Here is a 10,861-nt window from a genome sequence, read left to right as displayed (position 1 = left end):
GGATGTAGAACCTTGAAGCACCCTCCACCCTGAAACAGCATGGGGGTCAAAACACCTGAGAGAGAAGGGTTTTGTCAGTGGTGGCCTCCTGAGTAAGAGAGGTTGCAGCTGTTGACCCATTAATCAAACACACATTTTTCTAAAGACCCACTCCATGCCAGTCACCTGACTGAATTCTGAGGCCTCAAAGATGCACTCATTCTCTGCCCTTAAGTTGGTTTCAACATACGAACAAAAGGTTGATAGCTGCCGTTTTATTTTTATTATTTTTTTATTTTTAAATTTTATTTAATTTAAATTCAATTAATTAACATAGTGTATTATTAGTTTCAGAGGTAGAGTTCAGCGATTCATCAGTTGCATATAACACCCCGTGCTCATTACATCACGTGCTCTCCTTAATGCCCATCACCCAGTTACCCCATCCCCCCACCCACCTCCCCTCCAGCAACCCTCAGTTTGTTTCCTATAGTTAAGAGTCTCTTATGGTTTGTCTCCCTCTCTGATTTTGTCTTATTTTATTTTTCCCTCCCTTCCTCTATGATCCTCTGTTTTGTTTCTTAAATTCCACATATCAGTGAGATGATATGATAATTGTCTTTCTCTGATTGACTTATTTTGCTAGCATAATACCCTTTAGTTCCATCCATGTCATTGCAAATGGTAAGATTTCATTTTTGATGGCTGAGTAATACTCCATTGTATATATATACCACATCTTCTTTATCCATGCATCTGTCGATGGACATCCGGGCTCTTTCCATAGTTTGGCTATTGTAGACATTGCTGATAGCTGCCATTTTAAAGCTCTTGCCGTGGGTCAGGCACACGGCCCAGGGCTTCCATACGTAAGATCTTTGTCTCCTCCTAATAACACTTACTGGGGTTAGTATTATCACCCCTGAAGTCAAAGTTGGATAAAGCCAGGATTCAAACTTAAGTTTGCCTGATTCTGAAGCCTATGTCCTCAATGACTAAATCATACCCAATCTCCACAGGGGGTAGAATCAAGCTAAGTAGACATCACAATCATCACTCCCAACATCCAGCCCCACCCTCCACTGTGAAATAGCCTGGGATTTGACTCCTCCCTTGTCTCCAAGGTGACTGGTCTAAACCAGTCTGGATTGCCTTATCCCCTTCCATGGTGATTGGTTCACATACCAGACTTAAGCCAATCAGCACGTGGCATTCACAGGTATGCACTAATTGGTTCAGGTGATCTAATCAGAGAGAAGCTCTGGACTCTCCTCTGGTCATTGCAGGCAAGGTCGTTCTTTCTTCCTCTGGAAATATAAGCAAGGAAGTGTGAGACACCTCTTCCCTTCGCATCCATCTTGCAATGGGGAGGAAAGTCAGCCTGAGAATGGAGCCAACACATGGAAGAGAACAGAGGTGAGGGAATAGCTGAGAAACAGAAGTGGAGCTCTGGAGCCTACACAAACTACTGTCAGTTTCTCATTTATGTGAGTCAAGGGATCCTCTTTGATGTGCAAATCAGTTTACTTGCTTGCAAATGAGAACATCCTAATATACAAAGTGTTTGGGAGAGACCGAGATTTATGAAGCTCATAATTATCATCTAAACTTTGTATGTATTTGCCAAGGAAATATGACAAAACTGCCCCAAAATTTATAAATGAAAAAAATACTTGTTTTAGCTAATAAAATTCTTTAAAAGAATTTAAATTCTCAAAAACATAACATAAATACAACTAAAGAATATACAACAAACCAGAAAACATATTTGAAACCCATTTGACAATTAAGCATATATCCATGCATTTGTATAAATTAATAAAAATAAGTAGCACCTCTATTGAAAAGAAATGAGCTAAAGACATGAACAGGCATTTCTTAAACTAGAAGAAAGAGATATGGTAATAAACACAAATTTACACCAACAGTTTGATACCTTGATGTTTGTCTATCAGCAGGGCAAGGAGTAGAAGGAATGGTAGTACTCAGGATTGGAGAAGGTGGATAGAAACTCACACTCAAACAATCAAGAAAACTAAGACAACCTATGGAATAGGAAAAGATATTTGCAAATGACATATCTGATAAAGGGTTAGTATCCGAAATATATAAAGGACTTATAAAACTCAACACCCAAAAAACAAATAATCCAATTTAAAAAAGTGCAGAAGACATGAACAGACATTTCTCCAAAGAAGACATACAGATGGCTACCAGACACATGAAAAGATGCTCATCATCACCGATCATCAGGGAAATGCAAATCAAAACTACAGTGAGACATCACTTCATACCTGTCAGAATGGCTAAAACTCAAAAACACAAGAAACAACAGGTGTTGTAGAGGATGTGGAGAAAGGGGAACCCTCTCGCACTGTTGGTGGGAATGCAAACTGGTACAGCCACTCTGGAAAACAGTATGGAGGGTCCTCAAAAAGGTAAAAATAGAACTACCCTTTGATCCAGCAATCACACTACTGGATATTTACCCAAATAATACAAAAACACTATTCCAAAGGGATACATGCACCCCTATGTTTATAGCAGCATTATTTACAATAGCCAAACTATGGAAGCAGCCTAAGTGTCCATTAATAGATAATGGATAAAGAAGATGTTTTTATATTTATATATGTATATATATCAGACTATTATTCAGTCATAAAAATGAATGAAATCTTGCCATTCGCAATGACATGGCTGGAGCTAGAGAGTACAATGCTAAACGAAGTAAATCAGTCAGAGAAAGACAAATACCATGTGATTGCACTCATATGTGGAATTTAAGAAACAAAACAAAAGAGCTAAAGGGGAAAAAACAGAGAGAGACAAACCAAGAAACAGACTCTTAACTATAGAGAATAAAATGATGGCTACCAGAGGGGAGTTGGGTGGGGGATGGGTAAAATAGATGATGGGGGTTAAGGAGTGCACTTGTGACGAGCACCCGGTGATTAAAATAAAAACTTTAAAAAAATAATAAATAAAAGTAAAATTGTGCCTAAAAAGAAAAGAAAGAAAGACTCTCATGCCCTGCTGGATTAAGTGTAAGTTGGTATCACCTCTCTGAGGGACAATCTAGCAATAAGTACCACAATTTTTAAAATATACATACCATTTGGTTCATCCATTTCTCTTCTTAAAATTTTATCTAAGCAAATAACCCAAAAAGCATGCAAAGTTATGTGTTCAGGGATATTCATTGTAATTTGGGTGGGGGGGAGGTTAATGAAAACTGGAAACAATATGCAACAGTAGGTGATTGGTTAAATAAACTGTGGTGGTTTCATATAAATGGAGTCCCATGCAACTAGTTAGAAAGACAATATTGCTATAAAAAAAAAAAAAAAAGGATTATATACCCTTTAGTTATAAAAGCAGTTTACAAAAGAAAAAAATATGTGTATTCTATGTGATACACATATATTAGAGATGGGAAACCATGTTTTCTGAGTCTAAAGCTGGAAGCATCTCAACACTGGAAGCTCTATAATCTTTAGAATAGAAAGTTTTATTCTAAAAAGGTTGTTTACAATTACCTTTTAAAATCCTCCTGCTGTAGTAATGAATGAGCAGGGTGCTGCGGTACCCGGATGTGACAGGCTGGTTTGGACAGGGTGGAGCAGGTCATCTCAGCCTTTTAGTGTAGTGAGGATCCTGTCTCGTGGGAGGAGGGTCCCTTAGCCATCCACGGAAAAGGGAAATTAAAGGGATCCTAGTAAAAGGAAATTTGAAAGTGTAACAAGAGCGAGGGGCTACCCGCTCAAGTGTAACAAGAGCGAGGGGGTTTTCAAAAGAACTACAGTTTTCTCAAAAAAGTTGTTACAGCAAATCCTGAAGACAGATTTTTGCCGCAACTCCACCCAGAAATCAGGAAGGATTTCCCAGTAAATAAAAATTTAATGTGCATTTTTTAAAAGATTTTATTTATCTGAGAGAGAGACAGCGAGAAGAGCATGAGCAGGGGGAGGGGCAGAGGGAGAGGGAGAAGCAGGCTCCCCACTGAGCAGGGAGCCCAATCTGGGGCTCAATCCCAGGACCCCAGGATCACCACCTGAGCCGAAGGCAGATGCTTAACCGACTGAGTCACCCAGGTGCCCCTGTAATGTGAATTTTTATCATTATACAAAGTTCTTAAAAATATTTTACTAATTATGATTTTTAGTGTGAAAATTCATAAAGAAAATGCAGTGTTGCATTTACATCACTAAGTATATGGGTTTTATGTAATTTTTTCCCCGTTTTCAGGTAAAAAGAAACATTTACGGCAGATACAACATGATGACATTTGTAATCAATACTTCAATACAGTCACAGGACATAATTATATTAAATTCAAAGTTCTTTACATTTAGTTATTTCTTACCACATACTACATACTGTATCTTCCATCCTAATATATTTTTCCATTACCATATTCCTTTGATGCTAAAAATCTAAATCCTAGAAATATTGTGAACGTAAAATAAGTCAGATTCTGGACCTTCTAGGTATCTGATCAGTGAGTGTGTGTGTGTGTGTGTGTGTGTGTGAATATTAGCAGTGTTTGTCTGTGAGTGATTTAAATTATTTTCGATTATGGGTGGTTTAAATTATTTTTTTCTCTTTTGATTTGCCAGCATTTTCTAATATTATTTTTTATGCTGAGCATTCTAGTAGTATACATTTCATTTAACAAACTCAGGTATTTAAGAAATGCTATTTTCTTAATTTTCCTATAAGTGAGTTTAATTCCTAGTCCCAGCCCTATTCCTCTTGGCAGAAATACAATCTTGTTCAAATCAGGTGCTGGCTTACAAATCAGGCTTACAAAGTGTCAAGCCATCAGTAGGCAGGAGGCCTATGGCTGGTCATTGTCACATTCTGTTCGCACTGGTCACTTTTCTTTTTTTTAAGATTTTATTTATTCATTTGAGACACAGAGATACAGAGAGAGAGAGAGCATGAGCAGGGAGAGAGGCAGAGGGTGGAGAAGCAGGCTCCCCACTGAGCCAGGAGCCCGATGTGGGGCTCGATCCCAGGACCCTGGGATCATGACCTGAACTGAAGGCAGATGCTTAACCATCTGAGCCACCCAGGTGCCCCTGCACTGGTCACTTGTACACACTCCTTGCCTGAACCACAAGCCCCCCAGGGCTGGCTGTCCCAGTGTCTTCCAGATGCCCTGCTGGACCAGGGCAAACTCTGGGAGGCCCCCTCAGGTCTCCCCTCTCCTGTCTCTCTGCGCCAACACCTTGTCAGCTGCTCCCCATCATGCAGGAAAATTGCACAAGACTTGCCTTCCCCAAGCTCTGCACAGGCAAGGCAAGAGCTCTCTATTCTTGAATCCCCCAAGGTCAAGCCCCAAGCCTTAAATCCCTTGCCCTCTGCCCCTTCCTCACTGCTTTAGTACCAGCAGATCTTATCTAGTGAGGGAGGGGTGTGAGCCGCGGGAAAAACCCAAACAAACAAAACTGATTCTGATCAATCACATATGCTCCTAAATAGCTTTTTGGGTTTTTTTTTTAAGTATAACTCCAAGAATTTGACTCATGTTCTCTGGCTATACGTAATGTCACACATCCTATTACACATATATTGCGTCACTTAATTCAAATATATAAACAAGTAAATCAACACAGAAAACAAGAGTTCATTCTCACTGAGCTTTTATCTTGCACAATTATTGTATCATTATTATTGTAAAATAATAAATGTAAGTGGTGATTTAATACTGCTTCTCCTACATACAAGTCATGATCTTTGTGCTTTACATCTGTTAACTCCGCTGATCCCCAAAACAACTCTTAAGTAGGTGCCAATAGTATTCCCACTTTGACTAGGGGAAAACTGAGTCAAAGAAGATTATGTAACCTGCCTGAGCCAGGATTCAATCCCAGGAGTCAGGGGCAGGGTCTGTGCATCTCCAGCCCCTGCCACATTTAACCTGTTAATGATGTCACCTGCCAGTGAGAGGTGAAGCATCTTGCCAAATGTCACTAGTTTAACTGGCTCGAACCAGGGACCAGAACCCAGGTCTTCTGACTCCAAATCTAATCTTTTTCCTCTGCATCTCTTTGCTTTTTGAGATTGACAAAGCTGATGATTTTGCCAACCACGGCCAGTGCAAACCTACCATTCACTCCCAGACAGGATGGCTGGGAAAGCTTTGCTGTGATTTGTGAGTCTAATCCCTAGTGGGACTGTCATTGTTGAAGATTCTTAATAGGCCCCATTGTCAGGCCTGGCTCTCAGGTTCAAAAAGACCACTGCTCAAGTCCAAGACAGGGGAGGAGAGTCTCAGCAGCCAGAGCCAATGAGACCCTTCCCAGCGGGGATTTTCATGGACATCAGCTAAGAGTGAGTCAGCATCTTAGATGTGGGTTCCCCGATGCTCCTAGGCTGTAGTGAAGCAAGTTTCCCAGTGTCCCCACAGAAGGGGTGTCAGAGTCCTGTTCCTATCTGTCACCTGAGCCTCTGCTCACTTTTGGACTCTACACTTGAGAGGGGCACAAGCAGCTAGAGCCCTGGAGGAGGACGGCAAGTTTGATGGGAAGTGGTAGAAGTCATGTCCTCGGAAGAATAGGGAAGGTTCTGGGCTGGGGCTCTTAACGGAAAAGTGATTGATCTGGGGACATGATTGCCGTTTGCAAAATTCTGAAGGGCGTCATGGGAAAGAATGAGAAGATTAGCCTGTGGGATTTAAAGAGCAAACCTAGAGCCCAGAGGTGGAAGGGTGGGGGGTGGGGGGGTGGGATGGGAGGGGGACTCAAATAAGGCATTTAAATGCTCAGGCCTTGGAGCCAGACCACCTCAACTTGAATCACCACTTAGCTGTTACTTAACCCCTCTGTGCGTCAGCTTCCTTATCTATAAAAGAGGAATAATAAAAGCTAATAATAAAAGAACTCTATTTCAGAGTTCTTGAGAGGATTAAATGAGATAACCCATGTCAAGTGCTTAGCACTTGGCATATAGAAGTGCTCTATAAATGTTATCAATAATAATGATTATTACCATAATGGTACTGTTACTATTATTGCCAGGGCTAGTTAGCAAGGAGACACGCTACCTTAGGCAGTAACAAGCGCCCCTACCCTGGACACATGTAAACAGAGGTTCAAAGATTTACCATGTGGTGAAGATGTCGTAAAGTAAACTCAAGACTTGAGGCACAGGGAGAGCTAAAGAATGTCTAGGGGCCCTAGATTCTGCCGCATTCTGCCAAGAGCCGGAGCGTCGTCCTTCAGAGGAATACCTTGTCTTGAGTGGGGCTGCAGAACAAAATACCACAGAGTGAGTGGCGTAAAAACAACAGAAATTTATTTCTCATGGTTCTGGAGGCTGGGAAGTCCGAGATCAAGGCACCAGCGGATTTGGAGTCTGGTGAGAGCCCGCCTCCTCGTTCACAGACAGACGGCCTTCTCGCTGTGTCCTCACGTGGTGGATGGGGCGAGAGGGCTCTATGGGGTCTCTTTTAGAGGGGCACTAATCCTATTCATGAGGGCTCCACCTCAGGACCTAATCACCTGCCAAGGCCCACCTCCAAACACCACCACATTGGGGGTTAGGTTTCAACATACGAATTTGGGGGGCTCACAAGCATCCGACCTATAGCACCCCACTCCATTTCTGGAGACTGGGGAACAGCCTAACATGCCTGATGATGCGGTTTCCAATGAGAGTCACTGAGCCAGCCAGCCAGAAACAGCCTGGCCTCTCGGTCCAGTGGAGACAAGCAAAGACCATTCATTCACTGGCAGTGACCTCCAGAGGTGATGAGAACAAAGTGCTCAGTAAAGGCCATTGCTCCACCCGCACAAGGGGGGACGATGAGCGCATAAATACCTCGGGAGTGCATTGAAGCAAATGCGGACACGAGTATCAGGCAAAATGATCCTGCTGCTGAAGGCCTCTCTGGTGTTGGATCCTATGTCCACATGTATCTAAGGAAAGCTTGAGGGTTGGCACAAGTTTCATGTGGAGGGTGCTCATTACAGAATCCTGCAGGGGGTGGATTAGCAAGGAGGGGTAGGGTGGATGGAGGGAATGTGCACTCTGAGTGGGAGGGGATTCGGGAGGACAGTTTCTCCGGACCAGGTGTGTAGATGTGGGCCCAGCCAGGCCTCGTCCCTGAAGGTCTCGGTCCCAGAGAGACGGGCATCAAAAAAACGCTAGCATGGTCTGTGGAGAGGGTCTCAGTGAGACGGTGGGAGCCCAGGGCAGCCCTCTTAGGGCTCGGCACAAACAATGCTGCTGGCCTACACGCACTGATAAGGGAGGGGCAGGGAGAGAATATCCCCCTCGCTTTATCAGCTTCTGGGCGGTGAGGCTGGCCCAGGACAATTTTAGGGCCATCAACAGGAGTCGGCACCTGTGGTGATAAGCAACCTTGGAGCAGTAATATTTTCACTCCTTAATATATTAACTAGTTCATTAATTGAATGAGTTACTGACTACCGATTGTGACTGATAATTTTATATGTCAAATTGACTGGGGCCACCGGGTGCCCAGACACTTGGTCAGTTATTATTCCAGGTATATCTATGAGGGTGTTTTTGGATGAGATTAATATTTGACTTTGTGGAATGAGCAAAGCAAATTGCCCTTCCTAACATGGGAGGGCCTCATCCATTTACCTGAGTAGAACAAAGAGGCTGAGGGAGAGGGTATTTCACCGGCCTGCCTGCTTGAGCTGGACCTTGGTCTTCTGCCCTCAGACTGTAACTTACACCGATGGGTGTAAGCTGGAGACTCTCCCAGACCTCCAGCTTGCCCGTCCGCAGGTCTCGGGACTTTTCAGCTTCCTTAGTAACGTGGGCAATTCCTTATAATAAATCATTCTCGAAATATATTTGTATATCCAACTGTGGGCTCTGTTTCTCGGGAGAACCCTAATATGCCTATTATGTGTCGGGCACATTGCCCTGTGGTCAAAAAGCTTCAATCAGCAACCCCTTTAGCAGTGGACAGCAGAGAGGAAAGAGACAGGTGGACACCATATTCAAGTGACAAAAATTGTTCTTGGGCACGTGTAAGGCGTATAGAACTAATGTGAGGGATTGGGCATAATCAAGAGGCAAGGGATCCTAAAATAAGAGGCCAAGGCCATAGCCAGTGAAGGACAAGATAATTATTCCTGATGGGATTGCATCTAAAACCCCAGAGTGCTATAGGCTGCAGATGCATGCACACATGTGGGGGGGGGGGGTTGGGGGGGTGGGAACCGAATCCAATCAAATGCCAGATCCTATGCACAAACCCAACCCTGAATACCACCTTTAAGAAAAGTGAAGGCTACAGGCTTAGATTGTCAGGGAAGGATGAAAAAAAACATGCTGACATATAGTTTGTACATGCATGGCTTATGTGTGCACGGAATGTGCATAGAAGCATTCAAACAAATATGGACGCAGAGTTTTTAGGTTTCTTTAGGAATTGGGTCTTTGACCAGAGTTTTGGGCTTCAGGCCTGGTAGAGCCCTGGGATTCACGTGACCCATCAGACAGAGCCCATGGGAGGAGAATGCTGCTCCCGGGCCCCAGACGCACCTCTACAGACAAGACTAGAACAGGGCCCCCCGACCAAAATTTCTTTCTGTTTGATAAGGAGTCCCCCACCCCTAACCAGAATAGGCCTGAACTTGAGCCAAACCTGCATGGGTAGGGAGATCAGTCATCAAGTCCTGTTGGTGAGTTGGGTCTTTGTGGCCCCTTGCACACAGAGCCAGTGTGAGAGCTGCTGTCCTAGTCTCTTGCCAAGTCTCCAAGGCCCAGGTGTCAGGATTTCTCAAGCCAGCTCTGTTCTCTGTCCATTGCCCTCACCTAGCTTCCTGAGCCAACAGTGGACTTTATTTATGCTACAAACACTTATTATGGGGCTATTATAGACCAGAAACTGTATTAAGCATGAGGAATTCAGACATAAACAAAACACAGGCCTTTTCACAGAGCCCTGGAAATCAGCCAGCATTTTCCAATCTTAAGAAAGCAAGAAAACAGAAGGACTGGGGAATCCAATACTAACCTTCATCCACTCATATGTGACTGATCATTTTCTTAAGTCAGATTTTTGAAATGATTATTAATCCAACCCTTTTCTACCTTTCCATAATGAAGTTTGGAACCAACCAAGACATAAGACATAGGACACAGATGGAAATCAAGATATCATCTTTGAAGATGATTTAAAGAACATGGCTTTAAACCTATGGCCACAGTGGCCTTCCCAGCCCTTCACTTCAGGTATCAATTTACCCATCAGTAAACGGGCTGACCACAATGTTCCTGCCACACAGGGCAGAGCCTACACTGGGAGACTACCCCATGATACTAGGTCCTGAATGTGTCCTCCCTGAACGTGGATCCAAGAAAATACAGAGAAGGCTGACCTGAGCATGCGCAGTTTTTTTCTCTGAAACTTGCCCATCAGATAAATCACTCTTCCTCTGGGGACTAGTCAGCAAAGTACATAAAGACCAGAGTGTTACTTCTGCTGACATCTCAGCATGTAAGAACATGGGACAAGGGGGTTGGAGATTCTCTCAAAACCTGGTACATGCATCCAAGATTTAGCTTGTTAGTAAGTCTAATGACTTAGTGAATGTCTTAAAATGGCTTAAATAGCAGACATTTATTTCTTGCTGTTCTGGAGGCTAGGAAGTCCAAGGTCAAGGTCCTAGCAGGTTCAGTTCCTAGTGAGAGCTCTTTTCCTGGCTTACAGACAGCTGCTTTCTCATTGTGTGCTTACATGATAGAGAGAGAGAGAGAGAAGGGCTCTGATTTCTCTTCCTCCTCTTATAAGGGTACCAACCCACCATGAGGGCTCTAGCGTCATGAATTTATCTAAATCTGATTATCTTCCAAAGGCCCCACCTCCTAATACCATCATATTAGGGGTTAG

The 10,861-nt window shown here is 43.3% G+C and overlaps 1 long non-coding RNA gene across 1 annotated transcript in view; it reads right to left on the bottom strand.

The window, feature by feature from the left end:
• Positions 1-458: 458 nt before the first annotated feature.
• Positions 459-10,861, bottom strand: part of LOC118552535 (uncharacterized) — a 73,910-nt gene continuing 63,507 nt past the window's right edge. The window contains exons 2-4 of the long non-coding RNA XR_004925576.2: positions 3,519-3,694; positions 1,916-2,024; positions 459-1,360 (exon numbers count right to left, since the gene is read on the bottom strand). This is a non-coding gene — a long non-coding RNA (uncharacterized LOC118552535). The remainder of the gene's footprint in view (positions 1,361-1,915; positions 2,025-3,518; positions 3,695-10,861) is intronic.

This window comes from Halichoerus grypus, chromosome 5 (assembly GCF_964656455.1).
Source record: "Halichoerus grypus chromosome 5, mHalGry1.hap1.1, whole genome shotgun sequence".
NCBI classification, from domain to species: Eukaryota; Metazoa; Chordata; class Mammalia; order Carnivora; family Phocidae; genus Halichoerus; species Halichoerus grypus.
This window is presented reverse-complemented; position numbering and strand designations above follow the sequence as displayed.